The sequence below is a fragment of the Xiphophorus couchianus genome, chromosome 18 (genome assembly GCF_001444195.1).
Source record: "Xiphophorus couchianus chromosome 18, X_couchianus-1.0, whole genome shotgun sequence".
Classification (NCBI taxonomy): Eukaryota; Metazoa; Chordata; class Actinopteri; order Cyprinodontiformes; family Poeciliidae; genus Xiphophorus; species Xiphophorus couchianus.
Window position 1 is genome coordinate 3,368,199 of NC_040245.1, and position 19,322 is coordinate 3,387,520.

General features: G+C 39.6%; 1 long non-coding RNA gene across 1 annotated transcript; it reads left to right on the top strand.

Moving 5' to 3' along the window:
- The first annotated feature begins 2,854 nt into the window (after positions 1-2,854).
- On the top strand, positions 2,855-3,475 carry LOC114133541 (uncharacterized). The gene is made up of 2 exons (XR_003593195.1): positions 2,855-2,974; positions 3,322-3,475. It is a non-coding gene; the product is annotated as an uncharacterized LOC114133541 (long non-coding RNA).
- The last annotated feature ends 15,847 nt before the right edge of the window (positions 3,476-19,322 follow it).

The following is a 19,322-nucleotide window of genomic DNA, read 5'->3' on the forward strand; positions in this document are numbered from 1 at the left end:
TATTTCTGCTTTTATTTTTCTTTATGTCAGTTTCAGTTTTCCATATCTAAAATATTTATTGTAACAGAAATACAGTTAAGTTGTTTGACGTTTTAAGACAAATCAGAAGTATATTTGTATATTTTTGAGGTTTTATGGACAATTTTAAACAACATTAAATGTGATTTAATGCTTACATTATCCTTAATGAAAGAACAAAAAAAGCTTTTTTCAGTAGTTTGAATATCTCCTGATTTCCAGTATCTGTTTATAGTTTCCAGTTATTTTTCTTTGTGTCTGGGTGCAGTAGCAGATTTCAAACACTGGTGGGCGCTGTTGGTGCAGGTTTATTTTTCCCTTATACCTGTTTGACAGATAAATGTTAGAAATTGAAGAGAATAAACTTGAAATTAACAAACTAAAAATTTAAGTGAATAAACTCCCCGGAGGCGTGACATCACTGCCGGAGTTTAAACTCCCAGTCACTCCCTGTAATTGGTTGTGGACGTTTTGGAGGGTCAGCTGTTGACCCCTGGCTCTGGGTGTGTCTAATCGCCTCAGCCCACCCAGTCTCTGCTGACTGCAGACTGGTAAACATGTCTGACACGAGGTGAGCAAAGTGGGGTTTAAATTCGCCGAGCTAAAGATAAAACGCTCCTTTGACGCCAACATTCGGCCATCTTGTCTCAACAGACCAGTTATTTCTCGGAGTCCTGGGAAAGTTTGCAAATGTTCTGATAGGTTTTCTACAAACTTACAATGTCACAAACATTGGTGCTTTCTCAAGATTTAAGCAACCAGTTAAGCTCATAAGTCACTGTATCGTTCATTTAGTAACTTCCTGTATTAAAAACAGCAGTTTGGGTAGTTTAGAAAACACAAAACCTTACCAAGTAATTTTGGTCTAGTTTTTATTGCAAATATCTTAAAACACTTGAAATGAGACAAAAGTAATTTACAAGTAACTTCTCAGCCAGATACAGGAGCTTGTTAAGTCAATAATTATTTAGTATTCAGATAAATTCATTTATAACAATAAATTTTTCCCTGCTTGCCAGATCCAGAGTAGCCAAAAATTGTTCCCAACTAAGAGTAGCATTTAATATTTAAAAATGACATCATCAGATGAACGAAAATATAAAGTATAGTGGAAATTTTATATCAGAAAAGTAAAAAGTCAAAAATTTTCATAACTTTCATGAGTTTTTAATCGAAAGAAACTGACCTGGGAAAGTCTCTTTTTTTTGTTATTTATATGAATTATTCTCATCTTGGTCCTTAAAATACCAAAATTTTCACTTGACTTTATATTTTGCTCTCTCTGATTATGTAATTTTTAAATATGAAATTATTGATCATTTGATCAATTACTCAGAACTAGAGTAAATATTTTCACCAAATACTTTTTTACTCTTACTTAAGTAATTTCTTGGACGGCTACTTTTTTACTTTTACTTGAGTAAAATAAAATATGTTGAAGTAGTTCTAATCTTTCTTGACTACAGTTTTGGTTACTTTACTCACCTCTGTCCAAACCTTAACTTGATCTAAATACTTAAGAATGTCTTTCAAAAGGACGACTCGCTTTATTGACTTTATTGGGACGTAAACTTGAGTGTCATCTGCGTAGCGGTGAAATGTGAAGCCGTGTTTCCTACAAATAGAACCAGAAACTGAGCCTCCAGTGTTCAAATAGTTCAGGTCCAAGAATTCATCCCTGAGGAACGCCACAAGAGACGAACATTTGAATATTCTGTCTCTCATATATGATTAAAACCACACATTACTCTTTTGTTCTTTGTATATTTCAGCCTGTAAATGCTTTTTAAAAAAACTTAAATTGGAAACATTTACATAAAACAAACAAAAAAATAATAACTTTATCATCAAACTGGTTCACTGAACCGCCTGCATCTACTAATGGGAGAAGCTCTGTGTGTGTGTGTGGAGGCGGGTGTGTGTGTGTGTGTGTGTGTGTGTGTGCGTGTCCTCCATTCTGAGGACCCAGTAATTTATTTACTATTCTGGATTTTTGCAGATAGGATCTTTTGTGCTCATGTTGATGCTTTAGCACCAAGATGTTGAGATAAACAGAATGCACGGCACTTTTTGGCTCCTCTAGTCAGGATTCGTTAAAACTCTTTGAATAAATTATCATTTCATAGCAGTAGCTTAATTACTTATAAGTTTCAACCTTTAAATTGAGTTTTTAGTCTCTCTGGAGTCTTGGATCGTCTCCTCATCTATTTAAGTCAATAAACTCTTTTTTTTTCTTCTGCATTAATTTCCAAACGTTTAGGTAATTTTTCTTTGTTTTTTACCCTCCAGGGGATCTTTTTTTTGTGGCTCTAGTGTCCCTTATATGATAGTAGGTTGACAGGAAATGGGGAAGGAGAGGGGGGAAGACATGCGGCAAATGTCGTCGGGTCCAGGAGTCGAACCCGCGACGGCCACGTCGAGGACTCAAGGCCTCCAAATACGGGTCGCGCTAACCGCTACGCCACCACGGCACGCCCTTAGGTCATTTTTCTGCTGAAATACTAAATACTAACTGTTTTTAGTTTCCTATTTGAGTCCACTAGCTCTGTATTCAAAAATGTATTAGCTGCACAATGGAGCGGTTGGTAGTCATGTTGCTTAGCAACAAGAAGGTCCTAGGTTCAAATCCTGACCTCTTTCACTTCTTCTCTTCTGTTTTCCACTTTGAAAAGTGTCGCCTCATATTTATACCTGAGGAAAACAGGAAGTCATAACCTACCAAATTAAAAGTTGTTTTGATATAAATGAAAAATGTATTACTTAGTTAAAAAAAAAATCTTAACATTTTTCCCACACTGGATAGCAATGATCCAATTAAAAGTTGGATTTTTCTAATAAAAGATGAATAAACAATAGAAATATAAGGAGAATTACATTTTTTATTTATATTTTCCTTCATCAGGAAGTGTGGGGGATTCTTTCCAGGAAGTGATGAAAAATCTTCTGTTAACAACAGGTAACAATCAGAGGTTTTTACAGTGAATCTCAAACTATTATTGTTAAACAAATGAATGGACGAATTAATAAATCACCAAATAATAAGCCAGAGCTGTAATAATTAAGACAAAACTGGTAATAAATAAAAGTATTTAAACTAAAATGAATAGTTTGTTACAGTATTCAGTTATTTTAGAGTCATTTTCAGCTCTTTTAATTGACCCTGAAATCTGATTGGCTAACCTCCACAGAAAGTCCACTTCTGTTGGAAGTCAAAATAAATCTATTTTACTTTCAGTGTTTTATTGTTTATTTTATTGTTTATTTTCTGCACTTTAATTGCCGCTCCGTTCTGCCGGTGGACAGACGCGGTGACGAGGGTGCGAACAGCAATCGGTGGCTCCTCCTCTCTGACTCGCTCACTTTTACCTGCCAGATGTTTGGAGGTGAAACAAACTCCACCACACTGAAAAACCGAACTACATCTGATTCTAATCAAGTTAAAGTTTGAGGGGAAAAATGAGAAAACAGCCTTTTGTTTAGTGGACGCATTTAATCTCTTTGCTTTGTCTTTAGGTAACATGTGAACTGAAAAGACTTTTATCTGAATGTGGAAACATTTCAGTTTCTTAATAATGTACCATAAAAGAAAAGGGGCCAAAGAACAGAAAAACCATGAAAGAATAATAATATGAAAACATAACCTTTCAGACAAACTCATTATTTAAATGAACTTAAATAATAATAAATGCAACACTTGTGACCCAGAGACATGGGAACTGCGCTTGAGACCTCATATGCACTAAGACAGGAGATTCTATTGTACTGAAAATATTTCTGAGTGTGTTAGCAGCTGGGTTTTTGTTTGCCCCTTCTTCCAGCAGCTGTTAACTTCTGTAACCAGGGCTCCATAATCCTAATAAAAAGGGAAGTAGCAAGAGAGGAACCTCAGAGTGAATTTGGAGATTGTAAAAATCACACTCTCCTCTTTTTCTCTCCTCTAGTACAAAATGTAATCACTTTTCTCTGTTTTCTTTTTTGTCTGTTTGAAAGCATTTAGGTTGAATGAACCTGCCACCCTTCCATTACCATGGAATCACTTCTGTATTGAGCCTGAAAGAGCGAGTGTGTGGGAACAAGTGAGCAGCCCACAGCCAGACAACCGAGCAACTGACCCGCCTTTACACACTGCTGTAAACACACGTCCTGTTTGAGCTTTTCGCAAGAAGCATGCAAAAGTAATAAAAGGAAATAACACGGAGACCTTAAAGAACACGGTAGCACAACTTTGAACCTGAACAGTTAACTGAACTCACTCTGCCACCAGAGCTGCTCTACCGTTAAGCTATGGGGCCTGTTGTCCTTCCTGATGCTTCGGAAGCAAAAAGCCCGAACCGTAACCCCTTACCTGGTTTCTGACACTAACAACGACAAACACACATAATATACCTGGAAATAATTACGAAATTATTTAAAAACGTTGTCCGTTAGAATGGATTAGGAATTTTTTTAGATATTTAAATAGCACATTTTTACAAGAAAAATTAATATATCCTACTAGCAGAAGCTGAAGTTAATGTTGGTCATAAATTAAACTCACCTTTGTATCTGTGAATGTATAACGAGGCGAACATCTTTAAACCTTTCTCCAGCTTACTGGTTGGGGCTTCGGATCGATGTTCATCATTCATTGTTACCTTGGCCAGGCCCTGCAAGCACCGAGTGTAAAATGCCGTTTTCAATAAACCGGAAACGACTGAGCCGCTTTTCCCTGAACGAGGAAGCTAACCTGCAAAGAGCTCATAACTTCGCTAACGCTAAAGTGCTACACTGACATTGTATTTAGTGGAAGCTAATGCTAAAGCTCTAATTTAATGAGTTTTTCATCTGATTATTGTAACGCTTTTTCTCCTTAAATGGTTTTATTTGTCTTATATAATAAATTTTCTTATTTTAATACTTTCTCATCAGTACAATTTTTCTGACTTTAGTGAGTTTTTTTTAATTTTCATTTTTTTACTCGGGAGTCGAACCCACAACGTCCGCGTCGAGGACTAAGGCCTCCAAACGTGGGCCGTGCTAACTCCCTGCGCCGCCACAGCACGCCCCGTTTTTTCTTCTTTTAATGAGTATTTCATCTTGGTATTATGAAATTTCTTGTTTTCATGATATGTGTCGTGGAAAAAAAACTATTTCCAAGCACTGTTCAGGTGAAATCACTCAATCCGGTTTATTCATATATTGTGCACAATACAGAGAGCTTGTAGGACAATCAGTAATGAAGCAGGTCTGGATGAAAAGCTCTGCCAGGCAGAGAAACACATGAGTTTTATACAAAGGGATAAGGGATCCTAAGCATGGGAAACAGACTGGTTCCCATGCAGCTTTGAAAAACAACGTCCAACCTTGTACATGTAACCAAAATAGTTTAACTTGGTGGGAATATACTGGAACTTAGAATAAACATATAGCAATACAACTAGCAGGTGTGACCTTACTTTAATTTTTCCACTACAATATGTTTCATTTATAATGTGTTTTCTCATTTAGCAAGTTTCTCATCTCATCATAATGAATTTTGTTGTTTTAACGACTTTTGTATATCGTAATGAGATCCTGAAGCTATTTCCAAACTCTGGCTGATTCCTTAGACTCTTATGTGAGCATTTCTCTCTGATTATCCAAACTGAGATCAATATGGCCGCTGTCCTCTACAAGTAAGATACTGACTGCTCATTGGTACTTAACAGAAACTCAGTTTACATCAGCAGTGTGTGTTTGCATTGTTCTGAATGTCGTGATGATTATTCTGTGTTTTCTGCTCCTCAGTCCAGCCACCTGGTGGACAGTCGAGGCCTGAGCTGCAGCACGCAGAGCCTGAACAGACGGGGATCGCTCGGTGGGACCAGCTAACACGCAAATAACACAAATCATTTAAATGCAAGAAAAACTGATGGATTGTTTAAAAACTGGACTCAAAAATGCTGCTGTGAATCAGCATCAAGAGGATTCCCCATCGTGAGTCTCCAAAAGATGGTTGCTGCAAATTGGGGGTCAAAGGTCAAATTTGACTGTAGGAGGGTTATCGTGACCAGCAACAAGGTTTAAGACTGTCTGCAACATTTCCTTTACTTGCTCCTGTTTTCTGAATTGTAAGAATCAAGTTTAACAATTTTTAACGCTAAATCTTAAAAACAAAACAAAATAATCTATTTATTCTTTTCACAGCCAAGAAAAAATCTAAAAATCTCAAATAGTTTCATTAGAAACATTCATCAAAAAGAAAAAATGTAAAATTTCTGTGTTTATAAAGTAGGTTTTTATTAACTTTAACATAACTATCAGTTATAAAGTTATTTTTTATCTTCGATTTGGGACCAAACTTGCAACATTTGTTCCATTTCCAGTTGCTGCGTTATTTTTTCAAACTGCACTGAATCAAACCCTTTGAAAAACCTGTTCCCCTCCTGGCCTGTGGGGGCGCTGCACCAACAACCACTGAAGGAAACAACATAAAAACCTCTGCAGAAGTCACTGAGCACAACTTCCTTCTTCATGAAATGTAAGCAGAGATGGAGTAGCGTCAGATTTTAGAGGTTGGAGGATTTTTCTTGATTTTGGCTAAAGACCACGAGGCGTTTCTCCTGGTAGCGCTAGGCTAGCATGTTTGTTTTGCTTGTATTTACCCAGAATGCCCTGCACTGTAGTCCACTTACTAGGAAAACAAACTAGAGTTCAATTAAAGTGGACCAAACAGGACTGGTGTGAATGTATGTCATTGTATTTTGGCCGTTGATTAAAAAAAAGAAAAATAAATTTCTGCCAAAAACCTGAAAATTTTCTAGGAGAAAAAGCCAATATGTGAGTTTGAAAAGTCAAAAATTTGCAAAGGAAAAATTGAAATTAATCTCAGAAATTTTCTAGAAAACAACTTGGAAAGTAAAAAATGTTCAAAGTTTGAAGCCAAAATTTCCACGATTATTTAAAAGTTCTGGATTTTTTTGGTCTAAATTTAATTATTTTTTGTCTTTCTGTCTACAACAGCCTTAGTATGCTGCCACATAAATGGACCTTAGTTTGAAACTACATAATAGATTCAACTGGCAACAGAAATCTGACAGATTAGGAGGATTTTTAACAGAAGGATAATTTTTTTAATTAGGTTAAACACTAAGATGGATGGATGGATGAGTCAATTTCTGCTTTAATAGATTAAATTAGATTAAATTTGACGAGCCCTGACTCAGGTCCTGCCCTTTTTACCAAATAGAAAAAGTGATTTACAGATTCTTTCTCTACACAAATAAAACAACTTTACTGCATTTCTATTAACATTTTGCATGTTTTATTTGTTTATTTGTATTGAAAAATAAAACACATTTAGAGTTAAAACTGAAGAAGTTTACTCTGGTTTAGAGGAATGTTTGTGTTTTATATCTGCAGATTTGTACAAAGTTTAATAGGATTAAAGACAATTTAAACCATGACATGAATTTTTTTGGTGTTTTTTGTGTTTACTGATGATGTTATTTTTAAAAATCAGCTTCAAAAGCAAATATTTTGCTTTGTGCTGTTGCTTTTCTTCTGCAGAGCATCAGTGCCCCTCCCCCACCTAATGCTGCAAGTCAGCTGACTGCAATGAAGTTTTCCAGGTTGACTGATTGGAAAAACTTCCTCCAAAAGGAGAAAAATGTCTTTTCTTTTGTGTTTAACTTAGCTTTAGTGCTAAGCTAAAAATTAGCTCAACTAATAGATTAGTGGAATTTGCTGCTAATTATGACAGAAAAGAATAAAAATTTAACTCAGAAGTTCTAGTTTAATCTGTTGAGGGATTTTGAAGTCAGTGACTTTTTGCTTAGTGACGGATATTTCATCATTCAGTACATTGAGTCAGCCAACGCAGACGGAAACTGTGATACTATCTCAAGATGATAATCAGGCAAAAACATGTTTTAACTAAAGTTATGGAGGTAAAAAATGACATTTGTCCAACAGAGCAATTAGTAATGTCAGAAAACCTGCTGGCTTATTAAAAATGCACCACAGAAGCCCGACCCGACTATCAAACAGGTAACTTTGCTTTGTGTGCCAGGTGGGTGGAGATGGTGAATGCATTCAAAAGTTTTGGGTTTGCTGATTTAACTTGACAACCATCCTTCACTTGGATGAAGACAACCAAAGTATAGTGAGTTAAACAGGATAAATCAGCTGTTTTTTAACTTTACTGCATTTATCTGCATATTAACTGGTCTGGACACTAAACTGTACACTGATTTTAAATTATTAATGATCAAAAATACAATTACAAGACTTACAAAAATATTACATTTAATATTGCACTGTTCCAACTTTAAACTCTGAATTCTCACGCTTCATGAACAAAGAATAGTTTCTTTACCTTTAAGTTAGCTTTAGCGCTAAGCTAAAAATTATCTCCACTAATAAAATATTAGTAGAATTGTGTTAAATATGACAGAAAAGTATAGAAATTTAACTCAGAAGTCTGTAATCTGTTTGGGGATTTTGAAGAATTTTCATTTATTGACTGATATTTCATTATTTAGTAAATCAAGTCGGCCAAAGCAAAGGAAAACTGGGATCCTATCCAAATATGGCTAAAGCTAAACAGGCAAAAAAAGTTTTTTTTTTCTTTTAGTAAAACTATGAATATATAGATTGAAATTAGTCCAAGTGAGCAATTAGTTATGGTTTCTATGCCCCAAAAAATGCTGGCTTATTAAAAATGCACCACAGAAGCCCGACCCGACTATCAAACAGGTAACTTTGGTCCAACCGGGCTCAGATTTTGGGTCATAACCTCAGAGGTTCAGCTAATATTTTAGATTTTCATGTCTCTTCATTCATTGTTTTATGATATAAATGCATGTTGCAGCAGCAACATAAAGGGGCTGGTAGTGTTTAATATTCTAAATAATAAATGTTTTGAGTTCAATGAGCCTAAAATATTTCAGCTCTTTGAAGTAAACAACTTTTTCCAGTTGAAGATCTAAAGTTTAGATTTACCCTGAAAAACCTGGTTATGTTGCAACAAAGCTGATAATGTTGCTGAAGCTTCAATCCAGATTAGCATCACTCAGCATGCTCACACCAGCACACAGAGGCTGAACATCCAGATTAATGTTTAGATTTCTTATGTCCTTATGTGCCAAGTGCACGTATGGACCCCCTTTATGCCTGAACATGGTGTTCGTTATGGATGACCCATGACGAGCACCGAAGCCCAACAACAAACCACCACTAGAGTTCAGGGGGGCCGATCCTTATTTTGACAGGAGAAAAAGACAAGAAGAAATGGAACTACTACATAAACAGTCTTCACCCATTTCAAAATCCATCCATTCATCCATCTTCTTCCATTTATCTGGGGTCGGGTCACCGAGGTAGAAGGGAGGCCCAGACTTCTCTCTCCCCAGCCACTTGTTCCAGCTCTTCCGGGAGAATCCCAAGGCGTTCCCAGACCAGCTGAGAGACATCATCCCTCCAGCATGTCCTGGGTCTTCCCTGGTTCCTCCTCCCGGAGGGACATGAACACCTCACCAGGGAGGCGTCCTGACCAGATGCTCCTCAACTGGCTCCTCTTGACGTGAAGGAGCAGCGGCTCTACTCTGAGTCCCTCCTTGATGACTGAGCTTCTCACCCTATCTCTAAGGGAGAGCCCAGCCACCTTACCAAGAAAACCCATTTCGGCCGCTTGTATCCGCGATCTCGTTCTTTCGGTCATGACCCGAAACTCATGACCATAGATGAGGGTGGGAACGTAGATCGACCGGTAAATCGAGAGCTTCGCTTTTTGGCTCAGCTCTCTCTTCACCACGACGGACCGGTTTCACTGCAGACGCTGCATCAACCCGCCTGTCGATCTCCCTCATTTTTCCCTCATTCGTGAACAAGATCCCGAGATACTTAAACTCCTCCACTTGGGGCAGGACACCCCTTCCACCTCCGACACGGAGAAGGCACTCTACCCTTTTCCGGCTCAAGACCATGGCCTCGGATTTGGAGGCCCTGATCCTCATCCCGGCCGATTCACACTCGGCTGCGAACCGCTCCAGCGAGAGCTGCAGATCACGACCTGATGAATCCAATAGGACCACATCATCCACAAAAAGCAGGCCACAAATGCCTGATAGGACTCCTTCTTCAGCCGGACAGCATCCCTCACTGAAGGTGTCCACCAACGAGGGTTTCCGCTGCGACAGGCACCAACAACCTTGCTGCCACAGCTCAGATTAGCCGCCTTGACAATGGAGGCACGTCTGGCACTACTTAATGAACTGAAGGACTAGATAGCATCTGATATCAGAAGACCAAATTCATCTACTGGAGCTGTTGTCAGTAATCAATAAAACAATATGAAAGAATAACTGCTTTCAATACTATGTATTTTAAAGAAGAAAAATTAAGTGAACACCACAAGACACAAATATACATAGAAACCAAATATAAATAAATAAATACAATATATATATATATACAGTACTGCAGTAGATCTTCTATATAGATGTGCACAAAGAGTCCTAACTTCCCCGCTGGTCAGCACATTGTCTGACTGACACACATTTAAAAGTCCATGATTTTTTTGTCCAGATACTTAAGGGAAAATGTCCAGGTGCAATTACTTTCCGATGAAAAGAGGATGAATAATGGATTGTGTGTCTATGTAGTGAGATGGAGGGGGAGATACTATGGACCATCAGCCTCCTACCAGACCAGTATGGAGTGAATTTCAGGTTCTCCTGGCTCCAGCTAGTTGTCAGAAGCTCGCCATCCTTTAACCCTAAAAAGGGTCACCTGGCCAATTCCACATATAGTTCAGTGCATGACAGCTTCATGACTCCAAGCTCACTGGGTATTCAGATCTGTAGCTCCATTGTCTCCAGCTCTCCCCCTCACACCTGATTGGGAAAGCTGGAGCAGGCCTGAATAACCACTTCAGGTGCAGTGATTGGCTGAATGCACTGTGTGACTGACTGTCACTCTAACCAATGGAGCAGCAAAGGCGGGATTAGGGGCAGTTTTTACCCTGGGTTACACACGGAACACGGTCCACTCAGACTCAATGTCCCTTTCTTCCCCCGGAACGTGTTCAAAGTTTTGCCGGAGATGGGAGTTAAAACTCCGCCTCACAGGGGAATCCGCCAGATGTTCCCAACAGACCCTCACAACACTTTTGGGCCTGCCAGGTCTGACCGGCTTCCTCTCGCACCGGAGCCAACTCACCACCAGGTAGTGGTCAGTGGACAGCGCCGCACCTCTCTTCACCCGAGCGTCCAAGATAGACGGCTGCAGATCCAATGAAACGATGACAAAGTCGATCATAAAACTGCGGCCTAGGGTGTCCTGGTGCCAAGTGCACATATGGACACCTTTATGCCTGAACATGGTGTTCGTTATGGACAATCCGTGGCGAGCACAGAATCAATCAATCAATCAAATTTTATTTGTATAGCACATTTCAGCAGCAAGGCATTTCAAAGTGCTTTACATCATTACAAACACAGAAACACAATGCAATATAGAATCAATCATTAAGTCAAGTTCCATCAATAAATTTGTAATTGATTACATTTCAAATACAATCCTAAACAGGTGGGTTTTTAGTTGAGATTTAAAAGACGTCAGTGTTTCAGCTGTTTTACAGTTTTCTGGAAGTTTGTTCCAAATTTGTGGTGCATAGATGCTGAAAGCTGCTTCTCCTCGTTTGGTTCTGGTTCTGGGGATGCAGAGCAGAACCAGAACCGGAAGACCTGAGAGGTCTGGAAGGTTGATACAACAACAGCAGATCTTTAATGTATTGTGGTGCTAAGCCGTTCAGTGATTTATAAACTAACAACAGTATTTTAAAGTCTATTCTTTGAGCTACAGGGAGCCAGTGGAGGGACTTTAAAACTGGTGTTATGTGCTCTATCTTCCTGGTTTTAGTCAGAACGCCAGCAGCAGCATTCTGGATCAGCTGCAGCTGTTTGATTGATTTGTTGGACAGACCTGTGAAGACGCTGTTGCAATAATCAATACGACTGAAGATGAATGCATGGATGAGTTTCTCTAGATCTGGCTGAGACATCAGTCCTTTAATCCTGGAAATGTTCTTCAGGTGATAGAAGGCCGACTTTGTGACTGTCTTTATGTGGCTCTGGAGGTTCAGGTAAGAGTCCATCACTACTCCCAGGTTTCGGGCCTGATCGCTGGTTTTTAGTTGTAATAACTGAAGCTGTGCATTGACTCTAGATCTATAACTCTAGATCTATAACTCTAGATCTATAACTCTAGATCGTTCCTCTTTAGGTCCAAAAATAATAACTTCAGTTTTGTTTCTGTTCAGCTGGAGAAAGTTTTGGCACATCCACACATTTATCTGTTCTAAGCATCTGTTCAGTGATTGGATGGGGTCAAAGGTCACCTGGTGACATCGTAATGTAGAGCTGTGTGTCATCTGCATAGTTATGGTAGCTAATATTATTTCCTGTTATAACCTGAGCTAGTGGGAGCATATAAATATTGAATAAAAGGGGCTCTGGGATTGAACCTTGGGGTACCCCACATGTGACCTTTGACCTCTTTGATGAAAAGTTTTCAATTGAAACAAAGAAATCCCTGTTCTTTATGTAGGATTCAAACCAGTTAAGCACTGGACCGGAGAGTCCGACCCAACTCTCCAGTCGATTCAGTAATATGTCGTGGTCAACGGTGTCAAAAGCTGCACTGAGGTCCAACAGAACCAGCACTGAAGTTCAACAACAGAACACCGCTCGAGTTCAGATCCGGGGGACCGTTCCTCCCAACCACACCCCTCCAGGTCTCACTGTCATTGCCCACCTGAGCACTGAAGTCCCCCAACAGAACAAGGGAGTCCCCAGGAGGAGCACTCTCCAGGACCCCCTCTAAGGACTCCAAGAAGGGTGGGGGGTAATCTGAACTCTCGTTCGGCTCTTAAGCACAAACAGTCAGGACCCGTCCCCCCACCCATAGGCGGAGGGAGACTAAACTCTCATTCACCGGGGTAAACCCCAATGTACAGGCGCCGAGATGGGGAGCAACAAGTATGCCCACTCCTGCCCGGCGCCTCTCACCTTGGGCACCTCCAGAGTGGAAGGTCCTAGGATCATTGGGGCCCTCAAACCCCTCCACCACAATAAGGTGGCAGCCCAAGGAGAGGTTCAAAATAAGAGCATGAATATAAACATGTAACTACTTTATGTATTCTTAACAGTCTGTAACCAACACAGATGTTATATTTCATTCAACTGAAGATTAACAAAATAACCAAATAAATTAGTGATTTAGAGTTAATGTGGAAAATTTTATTCAGGCGGATCAAGTTTGCTAAATGTTTTCAAAGCTAAATTTAGTGCTAAGCTAAAAATTTACTCAACTAATAGCAGATTAGTAGAATTATGGCCACAACTGCTAATTATGACAGAAAAGAATAAAAATTTAACTCAGAAGTTCTAGTTTAATCTGTTGGGGGATTTTGAAGTCAGTGACTTTTTGCTTAGTGACGGATATTTCATCATTCAGTACATTGAGTCAGCCAGAGCAGATGGAAACTGTGATACTATCCCAAGATGATAATCAGGCAAAAACATGTTTTAACTAAAGTTATGGAGGTAAAAAATGACATTTGTCCAGTAGAGCAATTAGTAATGTCAGAAAACCTGCTGGCTTATTAAAAATGCACCACAGAAGCCCGACCCGACTATCAAACAGGTAACTTTGGCCCAACCGGGCTCAGATTTTGGGTCAGAACCTCAGAGGTTCAGCAAATATTTTAGATTTTCATGTCTCTTCATTCATTGTTTTATGATATAAATGCATGTTGCAGCAGCAACATAAAGGGGCTGGTAGTGTTTAATATTCTAAATAATAAATGTTTTGAGTTCAATGGGCCTAAAATATCTCAGCTCTTTGAAATAAACAACTTTTTCCAGTTGAAGATCTAAAGTTTAGATTTACCCTGAAAAACCTGGTTATGTTGCAACAAAGCTGATAATGTTGCTGAAGCTTCAATCCAGATTAGCATCACTCAGCATGCTCACGCCAGCACACAGAGGCTGAACATCCAGATTAATGTTTAGATTTCTCTCTCTGCCTCTATGAAGCCTTTCTGCTCTGATGGTCAAAGACTAAAACTGAAATGAAATGACAGAAAAATGTCTGATGAAAAAAATCTATTTAAATGTTCCAGATTTATAATCTGAAGATGTTCCATCAATCCTCCTGGAGGACAAACTGAAAACTTCTCCTTCCTCTGCTTCTTTCTCCTACTGCTCTCCATCCTTGAATGTCTGCAGTTTTTGCTGACATTAAGTTTATGTTCTCTCTCTGTTTCTTCTCTTCATAGCAGCTACACCTGGGCTCATTTCTGTTTAGCTGTGACCCCTTCCTGGAGGGAAGCTGAGCTACTGCTGCCAACAACATCAGGTTCTCTTTCAGTGGATCACACACCTGAGTTTCTCCTGCTTCTCCTGGCTTTGCCCTTCAGCTCTGCCACAAGGACACAAGAAAAGAGTTGAGTTGGGGCATGAACCGGCACTTCATGCTCCTTTGAGTCTGCAGGTTGTTCCATTTCTGCCTCCACTGGAGCAACAGGACAAAACTCTGCAATAGACTGGTTGATCTGGGACATTACCTCCATCATAATATTGTCCAGACAACTTGGCAATTTCCTTCAAATCTGCCAAATAGCTGTTTGTCTCTAAACCACCAAACTATGTTGCATAAATGAGACAAACTATCAATACTAAATGTGTCACCCACCTGAATTAAATGTAAATGGTAATAATGGATATATGTGTGTTAAAGTTAATCCAGAATCAAATTCAACAACAAGCATCTGATCAAATTCAGATTCATGTGAATCTGAGCTGTTTAATATCTCCATACTGTTCAGGAAAGTCAGTGAGTTCATCAGTTGAGTTTTCTGACCCCATCCATTAGTACGCATTCGAGACTTTTAAAGCAAGTTTCAATACCTTCCATTATGGAAACTGAATTGTTCAGTGTAAAGTAAAAAATTCTGTAACTTAAAAAACTTTTCCATTAAGGGGCTGTGTTATGTATAATCAGTTTTTTAAGCTTTGCCTCATATTATAATGTTATTCCCTCATCAAAAACATACCTGAAGTGTTGCTTTGATTCTTAGACTTCCGTCCATTTTGAATTTTCACCAGCAGCAAATCTTTCATCGTACTCTCACCGGTGTAACTGGAACGCTCCATGAACGAGGGAGGGAGTGCTGGGTGAGCACGGCTGGTGATGGGGTTGAAGAGTTGGGGAAAGTGGGCCCCCTGTAGCTGGTGGAACTGAAGCCCCAGTTGTCTGTTGGTTTGAAGAATAGCTGCTGTGTGGTGGTGGTGGAGTCCATCTCTCCAGGTCTGGGGAGGCTGGAGTGGACAAGACTTGGCTTAACTGAGCTTCAATACTGTCAAAGCAGGTCAATAATGTCTGAATATCTGTCACAATCGCCCTTTTGTGGCTGAAGAGGGGAAACGGTCTGCTCACTCGTACTTGCTTTATCTTCTAAGGACAGTAAACTGCGACTCCCCATGGTCTCATCTATGATGCATTTCAGCCTCTTCAGTAACAACAAGCGCTGGTCTCCCCAGCCCAGAATTGTTGGACATGTCATGTAGTTAGTCAGATACTCAACACAACTTTCTTCAGCATTTTGAATCAGCTGACTGGAGTCCAGTCCAGACAAAACTTTCATTTATCAGGACGTCACTGTCATCTGGTATTGAGCTGGTTTTCAACTGTCACGTTTTTTGCTCTCTTAAACCACCTCAGCTTCTGCCCAAACTTCAAAAAGGCTTTCTTCCTCCAAAGAGGCGCAGGAACATCTCATCTAACTGACATGTTTTATTCATCTGTTCTGTAGATGAATCTCATCAGCAGCATATGAACAAGCAACATGTGGTCACATGAGCATGAGGTTGAAAACCTGCAAACAGAAAGGAGAAATATTAATCACAGATAACAATGCGTTCATTTTAACTCATTTCTCAAGTAATGATTTAATAATTTACTTGTAAGTTAACAGTGAATGAATAAATAAACTATATTCCAAGCAGTGAAACTAATCTGTTTCCAAACACATGAAAAATATTCCATCAAACAATAAGTCTAATTTGTTTTTCTGAATTATGTAAAGTGTGAATAATGTCGATTTCCTACCAGCGGTGCCTTGGAGGAAACTTTCACTTGAGGTTCTTTGTCTGAACAGAGATCATTGTTTAGCTCAGGTGAGCCAGGTTACCTGATAGATTTGGCTGCTGAGCTCCAGTAGTGAAAGGGGTGGGTGCGCTCGATTCTTTGTGCGGTGTGTGCGAGGTGGGTGGAGATGGTGAATGCATTCAAAAGTTTTGGGTTTGCTGATTTAACTTGACAACCATCCTTCACTTGGATGAAGACAACCAAAGTATAGTGAGTTAAACAGGATAAATCAGCTGTTTTTTAACTTTACTGCATTTATCTGCATATTAACTGGTCTGGACACTAAACTGTACACTGATTTTAAATTATTAATGATCAAAAATACAATTACAAGACTTACAAAAATATTACATTTAATATTGCACTGTTCCAACTTTAAACTCTGAATTCTCACGCTTCATGAACAAAGAATAGTTTCTTTACCTTTAAGTTAGCTTTAGCGCTAAGCTAAAAATTATCTCCACTAATAAAATATTAGTAGAATTGTGTTAAATATGACAGAAAAGTATAGAAATTTAACTCAGAAGTCTGTAATCTGTTTGGGGATTTTGAAGAATTTTCATTTATTGACTGATATTTCATTATTTAGTAAATCAAGTCGGCCAAAGCAAAGGAAAACTGGGATCCTATCCAAATATGGCTAAAGCTAAACAGGCAAAAAAAGTTTTTTTTTTCTTTTAGTAAAACTATGAATATATAGATTGAAATTAGTCCAAGTGAGCAATTAGTTATGGTTTCTATGCCCCAAAAAACTGCTGGCTTATTAAAAATGCACCACAGAAGCCCGACCCGACTATCAAACAGGTAACTTTGGTCCAACCGGGCTCAGATTTTGGGTCAGAACCTCAGAGGTTCAGCTAATATTTTAGATTTTCATGTCTCTTCATTCATTGTTTTATGATATAAATGCATGTTGCTGCAGCAACATAAAGGGGCTGGTAGTGTTTAATATTCTAAATAATAAATGTTTTGAGTTCAATGAGCCTAAAATATTTCAGCTCTTTGAAGTAAACAACTTTTTCCAGTTGAAGATCTAAAGTTTAGATTTACCCTGAAAAACCTGGTTATGTTGCAACAAAGCTGATAATGTTGCTGAAGCTTCAATCCAGATTAGCATCACTCAGCATGCTCACGCCAGCACACAGAGGCTGAACATCCAGATTAATGTTTAGATTTCTCTCTCTGCCTCTATGAAGCCTTTCTGCTCTGATGGTCAAAGACTAAAACTGAAATGAAATGACAGAAAAATGTCTGATGAAAAAAATCTATTTAAATGTTCCAGATTTATAATCTGAAGATGTTCCATCAATCCTCCTGGAGGACAAACTGAAAACTTCTCCTTCCTCTCAGGGCCGTGCAGAGACGTATGGAGGGTCAGGGGCTCAAATTTAAAAAAGGGGCACATTGAACAAAAACTCCGTACAACAACATAGCAACAACCCATATTAATCAGGAATCTAATTGGATCCTATTATATCATTGCCTTCATGCGGGGAAATGCAAAGCAAATCTAGTCTATATTTTCCCCAACAGGTAAAAAGTTTCTGTTTCTGCTGCTGACAGTCCTGGAGGGCTGAGCTGATCTGAGACTGTAGCTGTTAAACAGACCAGAGGAGAGAAGGTCAAAGGTTATAAAGTTATGAAATAAGCTAATTTGCTGCCATTTTACTAATTAAGCCCTAATAATATCTATTTAACCTCTAGAACAACCTGGCTGCAGACTGATTTATAGATCAAAAACTCAAAGGGGTTTTAATCTATATAATAGTTTGATGTTAAACCTCTAGATCTAGAATTATAAGACTGAGATATCAAGGCAAAGAAAACTCAGTAGCTGCTGGTAGGGGCCATTCAGGGGCCTCCAGACACTCAGGGGCCTCCAGACACTCAGGGGCCTCCAGACACTCAGGGGCCTCCAGATACTCAGGGGCCTCCAGACACTCAGGGGCCTCCAGACACTCAGGGGCCTCCAGACACTCAGGGGCCTCCAGACACTCAGGGGCCTCCAGACATTCAGGGGCCTCCAGACACTCAGGGGCCTCCAGACACTCAGGGGCCTCCAGACACTCAGGGGCCTCCAGACACTCAGGGGCCTCCAGACACTCAGGGGCCTCCAGACATTCAGGGGCCTCCAGACACTCAGGGGCCTCCAGACACTCAGGGGCCTCCAGACATTCAGGGGCCTCCAGATACTCAGGGGCCTCCAGACACTCAGGGGCCTCCAAACACTCAGGGGCCCCTAGAAATGGTTTAATTGTAACACAGACCGTAGATCTAAACCTGTAGCATCATTTATAGAGAATAACAATGTTATTACATTTAATTTAATGCATTCAGCTGAGAAAAATAAATTGTACATTTAGGATTTAATTAGAAAGTTTACTTTGTAAAAGTTTAAAGAATCATCTTGATAGTTTGATTGTTGTGTTACCATGGCTACAATATGGTGTAATCTTTGTGTTTGAATTGGGTTTGTTCACAAATACATCACAGCAAATAACCAATAATCAGTGATTGATTTTAAACTGGGCCAATAAACCTGGTCTCCTTCTCGCAGATTCACCTGATCGATATTTAAACATGTTAGTGATGCTGAGGTTCTTAGTAGGACGGGTTCTGGAGGGAGCGGGGTTCTGTCTAAGGCCCCATATTACCTTGGGCCGGCCCTGGAAGAACAGCTGCTGTGATGCGCATCTCTGGAATCTACCTGGAATCTACCTGGAATCTACCTGGAATCTACCTGGAATCCCCCAGTGGCCCCTATCAGTCCCCTGATGCCTTGGAGACATTTTGATTCATTTCATTGTGGCATGTTTGGCTTTTTGCTGCGGTTCTGATTATTGCTACAATATTTTCTCTGATGTTTATTTTGTGACTCTAAATGGGCCGAATCTTCCTTTAACACTTGAGGTTCTGCAATAACTTCTATTTACAGCCCAGAACCTCCAGCCCAGATCCTGTCAGCAGCGGCTTTAACCCGCCTGGTAGAAACGTTAAGGAGAAGCAGAGAACAGTCAGTAGGTGGTACCAGGTGGTACCAGGTGGTACCGGGTGGTACCAGGTGGTACCAGGTGGTACCGGGGCTTTGAGCTGCGTTGCGACTCGCGGTGACAGTCGGTACCGTGTCTTATATC